A 17,500-nucleotide genomic window follows, 5' to 3' on the forward strand; every position below is an offset into this window, starting at 1 on the left:
TATTGCCAACATTGCAGTTCTCTTCCATCAACCTGAGTTAAGGGCGTTGTGTGGACTCACCTAGTGGGAGGGTCAACTCAGCCTGTCTGCACACAGGATGGGGAGCTTTTCCTAGGATCCGTTTCTGTCTCCTTGGGGGTTTTCAGCAGCTGCAACACTTGGAGTAAACTACGGCTGAGCGAACGGGGGTTGGCGGAAAGTGTGAACTGCATCAGAGTTTGGCATTCAGGGAAAAAAGTTGGGACAATGGGAATGGGACAGAGAGGCAGCTTTAGGGGTGGAGGGGGGGTCAGTGATCCCCCCCAATGTCTGGACAAACCTGGATAGAGATTTGGGTGTTCAGAGGATCAACTGGTGACTTTGATGCTCTTTCTCCTGCCTGGAGCCACAGACATGGTTCTGGATGCTGGTTTCCAGTATTCCCAGTGAGGCCAGGCCTGAAGATACTGTGGCTGCTGCTCCCCAGGGCAGAAAGGCTGGGGGTGAATCCCAAGACTGAGAAAAAAGGGAGAACATGGCTGTGACCCTCTCTGGGTTGGCTTCCTCTCTCTCTCTCTCTCCCCCTCCTGCCAGGCGTTGAGAGGAAGGAAGGCGGGAGGGGTTGCTTCCCAGGGGTTTTTTCCAGGTCCTCCGGGTGGATCTCTGTCCTGCCCGTATCAAGTGGGTTCCCATGCGGGCCTCCCAAGGGCCTGGACTCCAGCCCCCATCGTCCTCAGCCCCAGCCGTGCCCTTAGCAGAGGCCCCAAAGGGAGGCCCAGCGGAGGCTCCTCATACACACACCCTTACCACAAATTGAGCAGTCCAACTTTAATGCTAACCAACCTAGCTGGGCTGCCCAGTGGCCTCCCTCTTCTGCCTCTGCAGGGACCCCAAAGGTGGTTTGCCCAGCCATCGCCCCAATGGGAAGAGGGGGAAAGGAGTTGCCCAACCACAGCCAGGACCCCCAACCCTCCTGGGCATAAAGAGGGACCTTATGGGGGGAGGAGAAACTTTCAGCCATTGAATTGTAAGGATGCAGAGATGGAGAAGGGGCTTCTTGGGGGCTCCATTTGCCCTTCTTTTCCCCAGGGGAGCAAACTTTGCTGGGAAGGGATCCAGGCAGCCCTGATCTTTAAGGAGGAGAGAAGTTCAAAGTTCTCAAATTGTTCAGTGAAACTTTTTGCCTGAAGCCAAGTTCTCTAGCAGGGAAAGTTTCCATCCGGTGTCAGGGGGAGAAGAGAGAAGCTGCCACAGACTCCCTGTCTCTGCCCAGAGTCTCCCGGGAGGATTCGGCCACAGAGCAGAGCCGAAACTTTGATCATAATTCTCCCTCTCAGGAGGGATCCCTGGATAAGTCAGCTGGTTCTTGCACTCAGAGTTTGTTGGGCCTTTCTCTGCAGGGAAATGAAAGGGAAATAATCCCTATGTGGTTCATAATGACAGGGACAGAGATTGAATTAAATCCGTCATCTGGAATGGAGAGGTTTGGGAGCTTCATTCTTGAAATTGGCCCCAGAGGGAATACACGGCACCTGTGGATGAAGACAAAAAGAAGTGTGACATTTGTTGGCATCGTGTTTAAGGAGACAATCCCGGGAGACAGTTAATGTCTGAGCATGTCACAGGTGTGAAATGGAAGCAACATTTTCTTTATTTTGAAAACAGATGCTCAGTGACACCTTCACAAAGGGGTTGATGTAATAGTGTGGCCAGATTCCAAGAATAAAATGAACTTTAATGAAAAACTAGTTATCAGAACTTTGCATAGTTGAAAGAAATCACACCCAAAAACAAACACATGCACAGAGAGGGAGAAGTCAGAGACAACCAAGTGAAAAGAGATGGAGAAATCAAGGCAGCCTCTCACCCCATGTGGGGAAGGGAGGGAAGGAAGGGGAGCTCAGGAGCTTCGTGTTGCAGATGGAAAACAGACATGCAAAATCCTCTTTCAACCTCCTTCTTTGAGACCTGGGGATGCAGAAACCCATATCCCATGTTCCCCTGCCTCCCTTTCTTTTGTTTTAATATTTTTTTTATTTTTATATTTAAAAAAAAACATCTCTTTTGGGGAACAGCGTGGTTCCAGGTTTTTACATTTCAATACAAAATGACCATAGTTACATATTCATCTTTTGTGTTCAATTTCATATCGTATTATTACTTATTCCATTTTCCTTTAAATATTCTCAAATATTCTTATATTCATTACACTTATTTTATCCAATTCCAATTCATATCATAACATTTCATTTTTCTTTAAATATTCTCATATCTTGTTTTACAGTATTATCTAAGGTAGAATATAGAAATGAAATTTCTATATTCAGTACATATATTTACTTTTATCTGTCACATTTGGAATTTCATCACATGCTATTATTCCATTCATTGTTCAATAGGTTCCATCCTAATTCTAATAATCCAGATGTCCCCTTTAATTGTCAATTCGAGCTTGCCACCCCTTTGCCTTATACACTCCCCCAATTTATTCCCTTTAAATCATTATAAAGTTTTACCATAGTATAGTCATTTTTTAATTATCACATTTTACATTAATAACAGTCTAACTACTATATATCACATGTATGTATGTATATATATATATATATATATATATATATATATATATATATATATATATATATATATATATATATATATATATATATATATATATATATATATGTTATGTCCCACCTTCTAAAATAAACAGTTAAGGCTGAAAGCAGCAGTCCTTGTAAAGAAAGGCAGCAAACAAGAAAATGTTATGTCCCACCTTTTAAAGTAAACAGATAAGGCTGAAAGCAACAGTCCTTGTAAAGAAAGGCAGCAAACAGGAATTTTCACAGATAGCTCCAATAAGTAAAAGTTCCAACGAACTAAATCCAAGACTCAACAAGATTCTTCAGATCAAAATCCTTCACAAAATAATTCCAATAAGTAGAAGTTCCAACGAATTAAATCCAAATCCCAACAAGATATTTCAGATCAAAATCCTCCAAACTGTGCTCTTCAGTTCTCTCTTGCAAATAGACACTTTGTTCCGGACAAAGTGCAAAGTCATATCTCTCCCTTTATAGAGTAACTAATTAGTCTAATTGCTGGTCTGCTCTCCTACTGTATCCTCGTTGGTTCCTCCTTGTCAGGAGACGTCTTGTCCTGACATCTACCCAGCAATCATCCAAATTATCATCTTCTTCACCTGAAGATAACATTTGTTCCTCATTATCACCCGCTCCCGGCTGACCACCTAATTGAAGGGTGGAGGAGTTTGAAGGTTCAAGCCGATCTTGCAAATCAAATGCATTCATCTCCTCCTCATCGTTAGAACTTGCTGATTCATATAAGTCCTCCTCGCTGGAGCTGTCATTCAAAAACCTGTAGCAGATGCCGGAATCACAACACTATCCTCACCGCAGGGCCCTTCCCCCGGGTCTGGCGATCCGGATGCGGTTTCAAGGGAAGCGTGCATGAAAGTCTCAAGCAGATCCGAAGCATGAAGTGTAGACGCATCCGTCCAGGAACAAACCTCCGAGTCATCTACCCTCCTCCTGACCAAATACTGGAAGCGACCTTGAGCCAACGGGAATCAAGGACGCCGACCACCGTATCGCCAACAGCAGGCTCCTCAGAAGGCAATGATAACGGACCCGGTTCAGCAGAATCACGTAATCGACAAACAGAAGAATCAGGAATCAAAAGAGATCGATGAAAGACGGGTGAATACGCATGGATCGTGGCAAAGTGAGGCGGTATGCCACGGGATTAATAACTGCCTCAATCGGGAACGGACCAATAAACCGATGATCAAGTTTTCTAATAGGGCGATCGACCTTCAGATGTTTTGTAGATAGCCACACTTTATCACCCACAACTAACGGAGGTGTATCTCGACGGGACCGATCTGCAAACCGCTTATAATCTTCTTTTGCCTTGTTCAATTGTTGTATCAGTAGACGGCGAACTGCGTGTAGTTCTTCCAAAAACTCTCGGTCTCAGGAACCGGGAATCCATCATAGTTAATGGGAAGAAACGCGGATGATAACCCATATTTGCAAAAAATGGCGTGACACGGGTGGAGGTATGCTGCGAGTTGTTAAACGCGAATTCTGCTAACGGGAGGTATTTCACCCAATCGTTTTGTCGCAAATTAACAAAACATCTCAAATATTGAGTAAGAATCCCAATCACCTTCTCCGTCCCGCCATCAGTTTCCGGATGGTGCGCTGACGCTAAACATACTTTCACTTGCAAAGCCGCCATTAACTGTTTCCAAAATTCTGCCGTAAACTGGACCCCACGATCAGAAACCACTCTATCAGGCAGTCCATGTAGACGGAAGATATGTTGCAAAAATAACTGAGCCAGAAAAGGGACGATGGTAATTTCCGACAGGGAATGAAATGGGCCATTTTAGTCAACATATCCACTACCACAAGCACTGTTGTGAACCCCGATGAAGACGGTAAATGTGTCAGAAAGTCCATAGAGATCGCCCCCATGGTCTACTTGGAGTCGGCAAGGGTTGCAAAAGTCCAGGAGGTGCACCGGATGCTGCTTTCGCTTGCCTACATTGAACGCAAGAAGCGACGTAAGAAGACACATCATGACGAACTCGAGGCCACCAAAAAGTCCGAGTGACCAAATGCAAGGTCTTGTGTAATCCAAAATGACCAGCGGCTGGGTTATCATGACATTGTGTCATGATGAGAGCCCTCAACGGTCTGGTAGGCACATATAATAAACCCCGATATCGAAGCAGATCTCTTCAAAAGACCATGGAGAAGTTGGGCCAATGTCCTCCCGTCTCTGCTGCGCCCACACATCCAAACGTTGCGCCTCTCGTAGTTGGGCCCGTAAATCTACCGGTTCCTGCAGTACGGCTAGAGATTCCGGTGGTAACACTGTCCGTAAAGGAAGAGGATCTTCGGCATAAGTATACTCCGGTTTCCGAGATAATGCATCCGCCTCCGGTTCTGACCACTTGGAACGTAAGTAACCGAGAAATTAAATCTGGCAAAAATAACGACCAACGAATCTGCCTTTGATTCAATTTCCTAGCCGTGGTCAAATGTTCCAGGTTCCTATGATCTGTCCGAACCTCCACCTTGTGTCGAGCTCCCTCCAAATGATGTCTCCAAGTCTCAAAAGCAACCTTAATAGCTAACAACTCTTTTTCCCAAATGGTATAGTTGCGCTCCAAGCTGTAAGCTTCCTAGAATAATAAGCGCAAGGAAACAAAAGAGCGCCATCCTCCGAAGCTTGTAACAGCACTGCTCGATAGCGACATTAGAAGCATCTGTCTCGACCACAAATGGGCGATCCGGATCAGGATGCTTCAATATGGGTTCAGTTATAAATGCTTTTTCAAAGTGTCAAAAGCCTGTTGTTGTGGAGGCCCCCACACAAATGGAACCTTCTTACAAAGAAGCTGGGTTATGGGATCCATTATCTTCGCAAAACCTGGAATGAAAGTCCGATAATAGTTGGCAAATCCTAAAAGTCGTTGCACATCTTTAACCCGACGAGGAGCTTCCCAACTACACAACGCCTCAACCTTTTTGGGGTCCATAGCAATGCCCACAGGAGAAATAATGTGTCCCAAGAATTCGATAGACGACTGAAAAAAAGAAACATTTTTCTAATTTAGCATAAAGTTTATGTTCCCGAAGACGCTGAAGCACTTGACGCACCTGCTGAAGATGTTGCTCTTTAGATTTTGAATAAATCAAAATGTCGTCCAAATATATGACAACAAACTTATCCAACATGTCTCGAAAGATATCGTTCATTAAATGTTGAAATACAGCAGGAGCGTTGGTCAAACCAAATGGCATAACGGTGTACTCGAAATGACCATAACGAGTGCCAAAAGCCGTCTTCCACTCGTCTCCCTTACGCATCCGAACCAAATTGTAAGCTCCACGTAAGTCAAGTTTCGTGAAAATTGTAGCTTCCCGTAACCGCTCCAACAATTCGGAGATGAGCGGTAAAGGATAGCTATTTCTCACAGTGATAGCATTTAAGCGTCTATAGTCACAACAAAGACGAAGTTCTCCCGACTTCTTCTTGACAAAGAGAACGGGTGCTGAAAGAGGGGATGACGAAGGTCGAATAAATCCCGAGCTAGATTTTTATTCAAAAATTCTCGAAGTGCAACTAGTTCAGGCTCAGACAAAGAATACAACCTCCCTTTGGTAATGGAGCGTCCGGTATCAAATCCACGGGACAGTCATAAACACGATGTGGTGGTAATTGATCTGCCTCCTGTTCACTGAAAACATCGGGGAAATCCGACAGCTCAGAAGGAATTGAGGCAGCAGAAGCGACAATATGTTGGCCTGCACAGACATGTCTCAGGTGGTCCACACATTGCAAGCTTGGAAAAGAAACAGCGTTCTGCGCCCAAGCCACCAACGGATCGTGTAGACGCAGCCAGGATACTCCGAGCACCAAAGGAAGATGGAGGTTCAAGTGATATAAAAACTTATCGCTCCTCGTGATCCCCAATACGCATACGCAGTGGTTGGGTGGCAAAGCGAATAGGTCCCGACTTGAGTTCGCGCCATCTACGGTTTCCACCTGCATGGGGGATTCACAGGCACTAAAGGAACTTTGAAATGTTTTACGAAATCATAATCCATAAAGCTAGTCGTAGCCCCTGAATCCACCAGTGCCACGGCAGGGATTCCCTCCTTCCGAGATTGCAAGAATATGCGAGTGTCCAAAAGTAAATGTCGAGGAGGGCCAGAATTAACTTCAGCAATTTGAGATGAAAGTGAATACTGTGCCCGACCTAGGGTTTCCCTGAGGTCGGGCCTCACCCTGCTTTCCCGACGGACCAGCAATGGGTTTTGATACAGGTCCACGAGTCCCCTTCCGAGTGCAGGAATTTGCAAAATGTCCCGAACCCCCGCAATAAAGGCACAAACCTTCCTGAAATCTTCTCGATCGCTCCTGAACTGTTAAACGAGGGCGGAGTGCGCCTATCTCCATCGGCTCCTCTGCTGGAATTCTGGATTGGAAAACCTCATAGACGGGTGCGTGAACGAGGAAACACAGGTGGCTCTGCAACGGTCCGTTTACACCCACGATGTTGTAGGCGAGCTTCAATACGTAAGCATTGAGTAATCAATGTGTCCAAAGTTGAAGCACGCTCTGCATGAATTAGTTCATCCTTGATAATGTCGGACAAACCCTCTTGGAATGCTGCCATGTGAGCTGGTTCATTCCAGGTGGAGTCCATACACAACAAGCGAAATTCTGCAACGTATTCTTGCAATGAGTGTTTACCTTGAATAATATCCTCAATTTTCTGTCCACAGTTTGAGATTTAATTGGATTCTCAAACATAACGCTCATCTGTTGAATAAACCCTGGAAATCGTCCAGTAATGGACTATCTTGTACTAATAAGGGAGTAGCCCATTTGGCAGCCTGCCTGGTTGACAAACTAATAATAAAGCCAATTTTAACTCGATCGGTTGGAAAATCCTCCGCCTCACAGAAAATACAATTGGCACTGACCCAAAAATGTTGAAAACATGTCCGTTTGCCCAGAAAATTTATCTGGCATAGCTATCGGAATTTTTCTCACAGGGGGTGCAGGGGGAACTCCAGCTGCAGCTGAAACAGTTTGAGAATTGGCAACGAACGATAATAATTGTGTTACCTGATTTTGAAGGGACACGTTGCTCTGGAGTAATTGATTTATTTGCATCTGTTGCTGCTCCACCAATTGTTGCATTTGAGTTGAATCCATCGTTGCAAAGATGGTCTGTTAGGTCCGGAACAAAAATGTTATGTCCCACCTTCTAAAATAAACAGTTAAGGCTGAAAGCAGCAGTCCTTGTAAAGAAAGGCAGCAAACAGGAAAATGTTATGTCCCACCTTTTAAAGTAAACAGATAAGGCTGAAAGCAACAGTCCTTGTAAAGAAAGGCAGCAAACAGGAATTTTCACAGATAGCTCCAATAAGTAAAAGTTCCAACGAACTAAATCCAAGACTCAACAAGATTCTTCAGATCAAAGTCCTTCACAAAATAATTCCAATAAGTAGAAGTTCCAACGAATTAAATCCAAATCCCAACAAGATATTTCAGATCAAAATCCTCCAAACTGTGCTCTTCAGTTCTCTCTTGTAAATAGACACTTTGTTCCGGACAAAGTGCAAAGTCATATCTCTCCCTTTATAGAGTAACTAATTAGTCTAATTGCTGGTCTGCTCTCCTACTGTAACCTCGTTGGTTCCTCCTTGTCAGGAGACGCCTTGTCCTGACATCTACCCAGCAATCATCCAAATTATCATCTTCTTCACCTGAAGATAACATTTGTTCCTCATTATCACCCGCTCCCGGCTGACCACCTAATTGAAGGGTGGAGGAGTTTGAAGGTTCAAGCCGATCTTGCAAATCAAATGCATTCATCTCCTCCTCATCGTTAGAACTTGCTGATTCATATAAGTCCTCCTCGCTGGAGCTGTCATTCAAAAACCTGTAGCAGATGCCGGAATCACAACACTATCCTCACCGCAGGGCCCTTCCCCGGTCTGGCGATCCGGATGCGGTTTCAAGGGAAGCGTGCATGAAAGTCTCAAGCAGATCCGAAGCATGAAGTGTAGACGCATCCGTCCAGGAACAAACCTCCGAGTCATCTACCCTCCTCCTGACCAAATACTGGAAGCGACCTTTGAGCCAACGGGAATCAAGGACGCCGACCACCGTATCGCCAACAGCAGGCTCCTCAGAAGGCAATGATAACGGACCCGGTTCAGCAGAATCACGTAATCGACAAACAGAAGAATCAGGAATCAAAAGAGATCGATGAAAGACGGGTGAATACGCATGGATCGTGGGCAAAGTGAGGCGGTATGCCACGGGATTAATAACTGCCTCAATCGGGAACGGACCAATAAACCGATGATCAAGTTTTCTAATAGGGCGATCGACCTTCAGATGTTTTGTAGATAGCCACACTTTATCACCCACAACTAACGGAGGTGTATCTCGACGGGACCGATCTGCAAACCGCTTATAATCTTCTTTTGCCTTGTTCAATTGTTGTATCAGTAGACGGCGAACTGCGTGTAGTTCTTCCAAAAACTCTCGGGTCTCAGGAACCGGGAATCCATCATAGTTAATGGGAAGAAACGCGGATGATAACCCATATTTGCAAAAAATGGCGTGACACGGGTGGAGGTATGCTGCGAGTTGTTAAACGCGAATTCTGCTAACGGGAGGTATTTCACCCAATCGCTTTTGTCGCAAATTAACAAAACATCTCAAATATTGAGTAAGAATCCCAATCACCTTCTCCGTCCCGCCATCAGTTTCGGATGGTGCGCTGACGCTAAACATACTTTCACTTGCAAAGCCGCCATTAACTGTTTCCAAAATTCTGCCGTAAACTGGACCCCACGATCAGAAACCACTCTATCAGGCAGTCCATGTAGACGGAAGATATGTTGCAAAAATAACTGAGCCAGAAAAGGGACGATGGTAATTTCCGACAGGGAATGAAATGGGCCATTTTAGTCAACATATCCACTACCACAAGCACTGTTGTGAACCCCGATGAAGACGGTAAATGTGTCAGAAAGTCCATAGAGATCGCTCCCCATGGTCTACTTGGAGTCGGCAAGGGTTGCAAAAGTCCAGGAGGTGCACCGGATGCTGCTTTCGCTTGCCTACATTGAACGCAAGAAGCGACGTAAGAAGACACATCATGACGAACTCGAGGCCACCAAAAAGTCCGAGTGACCAAATGCAAGGTCTTGTGTAATCCAAAATGACCAGCGGTTGGGTTATCATGACATTGTGTCATGATGAGAGCCCTCAACGGTCTGGTAGGCACATATAATAAACCCGATATCGAAGCAGATCATCTTCAAAAGACCATGGAGAAGTTGGGCCAATGTCCTCCCGTCTCTGCTGCGCCCACACATCCAAACGTTGCGCTCTCGTAGTTGGGCCCGTAAATCTACCGGTTCCTGCAGTACGGCTAGAGATTCCGGTGGTAACACTGTCCGTAAAGGAAGAGGATCTTCGGCATAAGTATACTCCGGTTTCCGAGATAATGCATCCGCCCTCCGGTTCTGACCACTTGGAACGTAAGTAACCGAGAAATTAAATCTGGCAAAAATAACACCAACGAATCTGCCTTTGATTCAATTTCCTAGCCGTGGTCAAATGTTCCAGGTTCCTATGATCTGTCCGAACCTCCACCTTGTGTCGAGCTCCTCCAAATGATGTCTCCAAGTCTCAAAAGCAACCTTAATAGCTAACAACTCTTTTTCCCAAATGGTATAGTTAGCTTCAAGCTGTAAGCTTCCTAGAATAATAAGCGCAAGGAAACAAAAGAGCGCCATCCTCCGAAGCTTGTAACAGCACTGTTCGATAGCGACATTAGAAGCATCTGTCTCGACCACAAATGGGCGATCCGGATCAGGATGCTTCAATATGGGTTCAGTTATAAATGCTTTTTCAAAGTGTCAAAAGCCTGTTGTTGTGGAGGCCCCCACACAAATGGAACCTTCTTACAAAGAAGCTGGGTTATGGGATCCATTATCTTCGCAAAACCTGGAATGAAAGTCCGATAATAGTTGGCAAATCCTAAAAGTCGCTGCACATCTTTAACCCGACGAGGAGCTTCCCAACTACACAACGCCTCAACCTTTTTGGGGTCCATAGCAATGCCCACAGGAGAAATAATGTGTCCCAAGAATTCGATAGACGACTGAAAAAGAAACATTTTTCTAATTTAGCATAAAGTTTATGTTCCCAAGACGCTGAAGCACTTGACGACCTGCTGAAGATGTTGATCTTTAGATTTTGAATAAATCAAAATGTCGTCCAAATATATGACAACAAACTTATCCAACATGTCTCGAAAGATATCGCTCATTAAATGTTGAAATACAGCAGGAGCGTTGGTCAAACCAAATGGCATAACGGTGTACTCGAAATGACCATAACGAGTGCCAAAAGCCGTCTTCCACTCGCCTCCCTTACGCATCCGAACCAAATTGTAAGCTCCACGTAAGTCAAGTTTCGTGAAAATTGTAGCTTCCCGTAACCGCTCCAACAATTCGGAGATGAGCGGTAAAGGATAGCTATTTCTCACAGTGATAGCATTTAAGCGTCTATAGTCACAACAAAGACGAAGTTCTCCCGACTTCTTCTTGACAAAGAGAACGGGTGCTGAAAGAGGGGATGACGAAGGTCGAATAAATCCTCGAGCTAGATTTTTATTCAAAATTCTCGAAGTGCAACTAGTTCAGGCTCAGACAAAGAATACAACCTCCCTTTGGTAATGGAGCGTCCGGTATCAAATCCACGGACAGTCATAAACACGATGTGGTGGTAATTGATCTGCCTCCTGTTCACTGAAAACATCGGGAAATCCGACAGCTCAGAAGGAATTGAGGCAGCAGAAGCGACAATATGTTGGCCTGCACAGACATGTCTCAGGTGGTCCACACATTGCAAGCTTGGAAAAGAAACAGCGTTTCTGCGCCAAGCCACCAACGGATCGTGTAGACGCAGCCAGGATACTCCGAGCACCAAAGGAAGATGGAGGTTCAAGTGATATAAAAACTTATCGCTCCTCGTGATCCCCAATACGCATACGCAGTGGTTGGGTGGCAAAGCGAATAGGTCCCGACTTGAGTTCGCGCCATCTACGGTTTCCACCTGCATGGGGGGATTCACAGGCACTAAAGGAACTTTGAAATGTTTTACGAAATCACTAATCCATAAAGCTAGTCGTAGCCCCTGAATCCACCAGTGCCACGGCAGGGATTCCTCCTTCCGAGATTGCAAGAATATGCGAGTGTCCAAAAGTAAATGTCGAGGAGGGCCAGAATTAACTTCAGCAATTTGAGATGAAAGTGAATACTGTGCCCGACCTAGGGTTTCCTGAGGTCGGGCCTCACCCCGCTTTCCGACGGACCAGCAATGGGTTTTGATACAGGTCCACGAGTCCCCTTCCGAGTGCAGGAATTTGCAAAATGTCCCGAACCCCCGCAATAAAGGCACAAACCTTCCTGAAATCTTCTCGATCGCTCCTGAACTGTTAAACGAGGGCGGAGTGCGCCTATCTCCATCGGCTCCTCTGCTGGAATTCTGGATTGGAAAACCTCATAGACGGGGTGCGTGAACGAGGAAACACAGGTGGCTCTGCAACGGTCCGTTTACACCCACGATGTTGTAGGCGAGCTTCAATACGTAAGCATTGAGTAATCAATGTGTCCAAAGTTGAAGCACGCTCTGCATGAATTAGTTCATCCTTGATAATGTCGGACAAACCCTCTTGGAATACTGCCATGTGAGCTGGTTCATTCCAGGTGGAGTCCATACACAACAAGCGAAATTCTGCAACGTATTCTTGCAATGAGTGTTTACCTTGAATAATATCCTCAATTTTCTGTCCACAGTTTGAGATTTAATTGATTCTCAAACATAACGTTCATCTGTTGAATAAACCCCTGAAATCGTCCAGTAATGGACTATCTTGTACTAATAAGGAGTAGCCCATTTGGCAGCCTGCCCGGTTAACAAACTAATAATAAAGCCAATTTTAACTCGATCGGTTGGAAAATCCTCCGCCTCACAGAAAAATACAATTGGCACTGACCCAAAAATGTTGAAAACATGTCCGCTTGCCCAGAAAATTTATCTGGCATAGCTATCGGAATTTTTCTCACAGGGGATGCAGGGGGAACTCCAGCTGCAGCTGAAACAGTTTGAGAATTGGCAACGAACGATAATAATTGTGTTACCTGATTTTGAAGGGATACGTTGCTCTGGAGTAATTGATTTATTTGCATCTGTTGCTGCTCCACTAATTGTTGCATTTGAGTTGAATCCATCGCTGCAAAGATGGTCTGTTAGGTCCGGAACAAAAATGTTATGTCCCACCTTCTAAAATAAACAGTTAAGGCTGAAAGCAGCAGTCCTTGTAAAGAAAGGCAGCAAACAGGAAAATGTTATGTCCCACCTTTTAAAGTAAACAGATAAGGCTGAAAGCAACAGTCCTTGTAAAGAAAGGCAGCAAACAGGAATTTTCACAGATAGCTCCAATAAGTAAAAGTTCCAACGAACTAAATCCAAGACTCAACAAGATTCTTCAGATCAAAGTCCTTCACAAAATAATTCCAATAAGTAGAAGTTCCAACGAATTAAATCCAAATCCCAACAAGATATTTCAGATCAAAATCCTCCAAACTGTGCTCTTCAGTTCTCTCTTGTAAATAGACACTTTGTTCCGGACAAAGTGCAAAGTCATATCTCTCCCTTTATAGAGTAACTAATTAGTCTAATTGCTGGTCTGCTCTCCTACTGTAACCTCGTTGGTTCCTCCTTGTCAGGAGACGCCTTGTCCTGACATCTACCCAGCAATCATCCAAATTATCATCTTCTTCACCTGAAGATAACATTTGTTCCTCATTATCACCCGCTCCCGGCTGACCACCTAATTGAAGGGTGGAGGAGTTTGAAGGTTCAAGCCGATCTTGCAAATCAAATGCATTCATCTCCTCCTCATCGTTAGAACTTGCTGATTCATATAAGTCCTCCTCGCTGGAGCTGTCATTCAAAAACCTGTAGCAGATGCCGGAATCACAACACTATCCTCACCGCAGGGCCCTTCCCCGGGTCTGGCGATCCGGATGCGGTTTCAAGGGAAGCGTGCATGAAAGTCTCAAGCAGATCCGAAGCATGAAGTGTAGACGCATCCGTCCAGGAACAAACCTCCGAGTCATCTACCCTCCTCCTGACCAAATACTGGAAGCGACCTTTGAGCCAACGGGAATCAAGGACGCCGACCACCGTATCGTCAACAGCAGGCTCCTCAGAAGGCAATGATAACGGACCCGGTTCAGCAGAATCACGTAATCGACAAACAGAAGAATCAGGAATCAAAAGAGATCGATGAAAGACGGGGTGAATACGCATGGATCGTGGCAAAGTGAGGCGGTATGCCACGGGATTAATAACTGCCTCAATCGGGAACGGACCAATAAACCGATGATCAAGTTTTCTAATAGGGCGATCGACCTTCAGATGTTTTGTAGATAGCCACACTTTATCACCCACAACTAACGGAGGTGTGTCTCGACGGGACCGATCTGCAAACCGCTTATAATCTTCTTTTGCCTTGTTCAATTGTTGTATCAGTAGACGGCGAACTGCGTGTAGTTCTTCCAAAAACTCTCGGGTCTCAGGAACCGGGAATCCATCATAGTTAATGGGAAGAAACGCGGATGATAACCCATATTTGCAAAAATGGCGTGACACGGGTGGAGGTATGCTGCGAGTTGTTAAACGCGAATTCTGCTAACGGGAGGTATTTCACCCAATCGTTTTGTCGCAAATTAACAAAACATCTCAAATATTGAGTAAGAATCCCAATCACCTTCTCCGTCCCGCCATCAGTTTCGGATGGTGCGCTGACGCTAAACATACTTTCACTTGCAAAGCCGCCATTAACTGTTTCCAAAATTCTGCCGTAAACTGGACCCCACGATCAGAAACCACTCTATCAGGCAGTCCATGTAGACGGAAGATATGTTGCAAAAATAACTGAGCCGTAAAAGGGACGATGGTAATTTCCGACAGGGAATGAAATGGGCCATTTTAGTCAACATATCCACTACCACAAGCACTGTTGTGAACCCCGATGAAGACGGTAAATGTGTCAGAAAGTCCATAGAGATCGCTCCCCATGGTCTACTTGGAGTCGGCAAGGGTTGCAAAAGTCCAGGAGGTGCACCGGATGCTGCTTTCGCTTGCCTACATTGAACGCAAGAAGCGACGTAAGAAGACACATCATGACGAACTCGAGGCCACCAAAAAGTCCGAGTGACCAAATGCAAGGTCTTGTGTAATCCAAAATGACCAGCGGCTGGGTTATCATGACATTGTGTCATGATGAGAGCCCTCAACGGTCTGGTAGGCACATATAATAAACCCCGATATCGAAGCAGATCGTCTTCAAAAGACCATGGAGAAGTTGGGCCAATGTCCTCCCGTCTCTGCTGCGTCCACACATCCAAACGTTGCGCCTCTCGTAGTTGGGCCCGTAAATCTACCGGTTCCTGCAGTACGGCTAGAGATTCCGGTGGTAACACTGTCCGTAAAGGAAGAGGATCTTCGGCATAAGTATACTCCGGTTTCGAGATAATGCATCCGCCCTCCGGTTCTGACCACTTGGAACGTAAGTAACCGAGAAATTAAATCTGGCAAAAATAACGACCAACGAATCTGCCTTTGATTCAATTTCCTAGCCGTGGTCAAATGTTCCAGGTTCCTATGATCTGTCCGAACCTCCACCTTGTGTCGAGCTCCCTCCAAATGATGTCTCCAAGTCTCAAAAGCAACCTTAATAGCTAACAACTCTTTTTCCCAAATGGTATAGTTGGTTCCAAGCTGTAAGCTTCCTAGAATAATAAGCGCAAGGAAACAAAAGAGCGCCATCCTCCGAAGCTTGTAACAGCACTGCTCGATAGCGACATTAGAAGCATCTGTCTCGACCACAAATGGGCGATCCGGATCAGGATGCTTCAATATGGGTTCAGTTATAAATGCTTTTTTCAAAGTGTCAAAAGCCTGTTGTTGTGGAGGCCCCCACACAAATGGAACCTTCTTACAAAGAAGCTGGGTTATGGGATCCATTATCTTCGCAAAACCTGGAATGAAAGTCCGATAATAGTTGGCAAATCCTAAAAGTCGTTGCACATCTTTAACCCGACGAGGAGCTTCCCAACTACACAACGCCTCAACCTTTTTGGGGTCCATAGCAATGCCCACAGGAGAAATAATGTGTCCCAAGAATTCGATAGACGACTGAAAAAGAAACATTTTTCTAATTTAGCATAAAGTTTATGTTCCCGAAGACGCTGAAGCACTTGACGCACCTGCTGAAGATGTTGCTCTTTAGATTTTGAATAAATCAAAATGTCGTCCAAATATATGACAACAAACTTATCCAACATGTCTCGAAAGATATCGCTCATTAAATGTTGAAATACAGCAGGAGCGTTGGTCAAACCAAATGGCATAACGGTGTACTCGAAATGACCATAACGAGTGCCAAAAGCCGTCTTCCACTCGCCTCCCTTACGCATCCGAACCAAATTGTAAGCTCCACGTAAGTCAAGTTTCGTGAAAATTGTAGCTTCCCGTAACCGCTCCAACAATTCGGAGATGAGCGGTAAAGGATAGCTATTTCTCACAGTGATAGCATTTAAGCGTCTATAGTCACAACAAAGACGAAGTTCTCCCGACTTCTTCTTGACAAAGAGAACGGGTGCTGAAAGAGGGGATGACGAAGGTCGAATAAATCCCGAGCTAGATTTTTATTCAAAAATTCTCGAAGTGCAACTAGTTCAGGCTCAGACAAAGAATACAACCTCCCCTTTGGTAATGGAGCGTCCGGTATCAAATCCACGGGACAGTCGTAAACACGATGTGGTGGTAATTGATCTGCCTCCTGTTCACTGAAAACATCGGGAAATCCGACAGCTCTGAAGGAATCGAGGCAGCAGAAGCGACAATATGTTGGCCTGCAGACATGTCTCAGGTGGTCCACACATTGCAAGCTTGGAAAAGAAACAGCGTTCTGCGCCCAAGCCACCAACGGATCGTGTAGACGCAGCCAGGATACTCCGAGCACCAAAGGAAGATGGAGGTTCAAGTGATATAAAAACTTATCGCTCCTCGTGATCCCCAATACGCATACGCAGTGGTTGGGTGGCAAGCGAATAGGTCCCGACTTGAGTTCGCGCCATCTACGGTTTCCACCTGCATGGGGGATTCACAGGCACTAAAGGAACTTTGAAATGTTTTACGAAATCATAATCCATAAAGCTAGTCGTAGCCCCTGAATCCACCAGTGCCACGGCAGGGATTCCTCCTTCCGAGATTGCAAGAATATGCGAGTGTCCAAAAGTAAATGTCGAGGAGGGCCAGAATTAACTTCAGCAATTTGAGATGAAAGTGAATACTGTGCCCGACCTAGGGTTTCCTGAGGTCGGGCCTACCCCGCTTCCCGACGGACCAGCAATGGGTTTTGATACAGGTCCACGAGTCCCCTTCCGAGTGCAGGAATTTGCAAAATGTCCCGAACCCCGCAATAAAGGCACAAACCTTCCTGAAATCTTCTCGATCGCTCCTGAACTGTTAAACGAGGGCGGAGTGCGCCTATCTCCATCGGCTCCTCTGCTGGAATTCTGGATTGGAAAACCCTCATAGACGGGTGCGTGAACGAGGAAACACAGGTGGCTCTGCAACGGTCCGTTTACACCCACGATGTTGTAGGCGAGCTTCAATACGTAAGCATTGAGTAATCAATGTGTCCAAAGTTGAAGCACGCTCTGCATGAATTAGTTCATCCTTGATAATGTCGGACAAACCCTCTTGGAATGCTGCCATGTGAGCTGGTTCATTCCAGGTGGAGTCCATACACAACAAGCGAAATTCTGCAACGTATTCTTGCAATGAGTGTTTACCTTGAATAATATCCCTC

At 45.4% G+C, this 17,500-nt stretch overlaps 2 protein-coding genes across 23 annotated transcripts in view; one reads left to right on the forward strand and one right to left on the reverse strand.

Annotated features, from left to right (window-relative positions):
* Positions 1 to 17,500, reverse strand: part of LOC148128483 (vomeronasal type-2 receptor 26-like) — a 67,988-nt gene that overhangs the window by 10,771 nt on the left and 39,717 nt on the right. For 8 of the 19 annotated variants that reach the window (XM_087949001.1, XM_087948999.1, XM_087948997.1 and 5 more), the window contains exon 1: positions 320 to 696. The exons of 6 other annotated variants lie outside the window; for them this stretch is intronic. The gene's annotated coding sequence lies outside the window, so the exon portion shown is untranslated. Of the gene's footprint in view, positions 1 to 319; positions 705 to 17,500 lie in introns of those variants that run through there. 5 more of the 19 variants (XR_015746369.1, XM_087949006.1, XR_015746368.1 and 2 more) reach the window with 4 other exon arrangements.
* The window catches only part of LOC148128484 (vomeronasal type-2 receptor 26-like), a 102,833-nt gene continuing 86,348 nt past the window's right edge, over positions 1,016 to 17,500 (forward strand). For 2 of the 4 annotated variants that reach the window (XM_087948978.1, XM_087948979.1), the window contains exon 1: positions 1,016 to 1,604. The gene's annotated coding sequence lies outside the window, so the exon portion shown is untranslated. The remainder of the gene's footprint in view (positions 1,605 to 17,500) is intronic. The other 2 variants (XM_087948972.1, XM_087948980.1) reach the window with 2 other exon arrangements.

The sequence above is a fragment of the Notechis scutatus genome, unplaced genomic scaffold (genome assembly GCF_049901735.1).
Source record: "Notechis scutatus isolate UNSWTSFEM ecotype Mainland unplaced genomic scaffold, rNotScu1.2 NSCUSCF50, whole genome shotgun sequence".
NCBI classification, from domain to species: Eukaryota; Metazoa; Chordata; class Lepidosauria; order Squamata; family Elapidae; genus Notechis; species Notechis scutatus.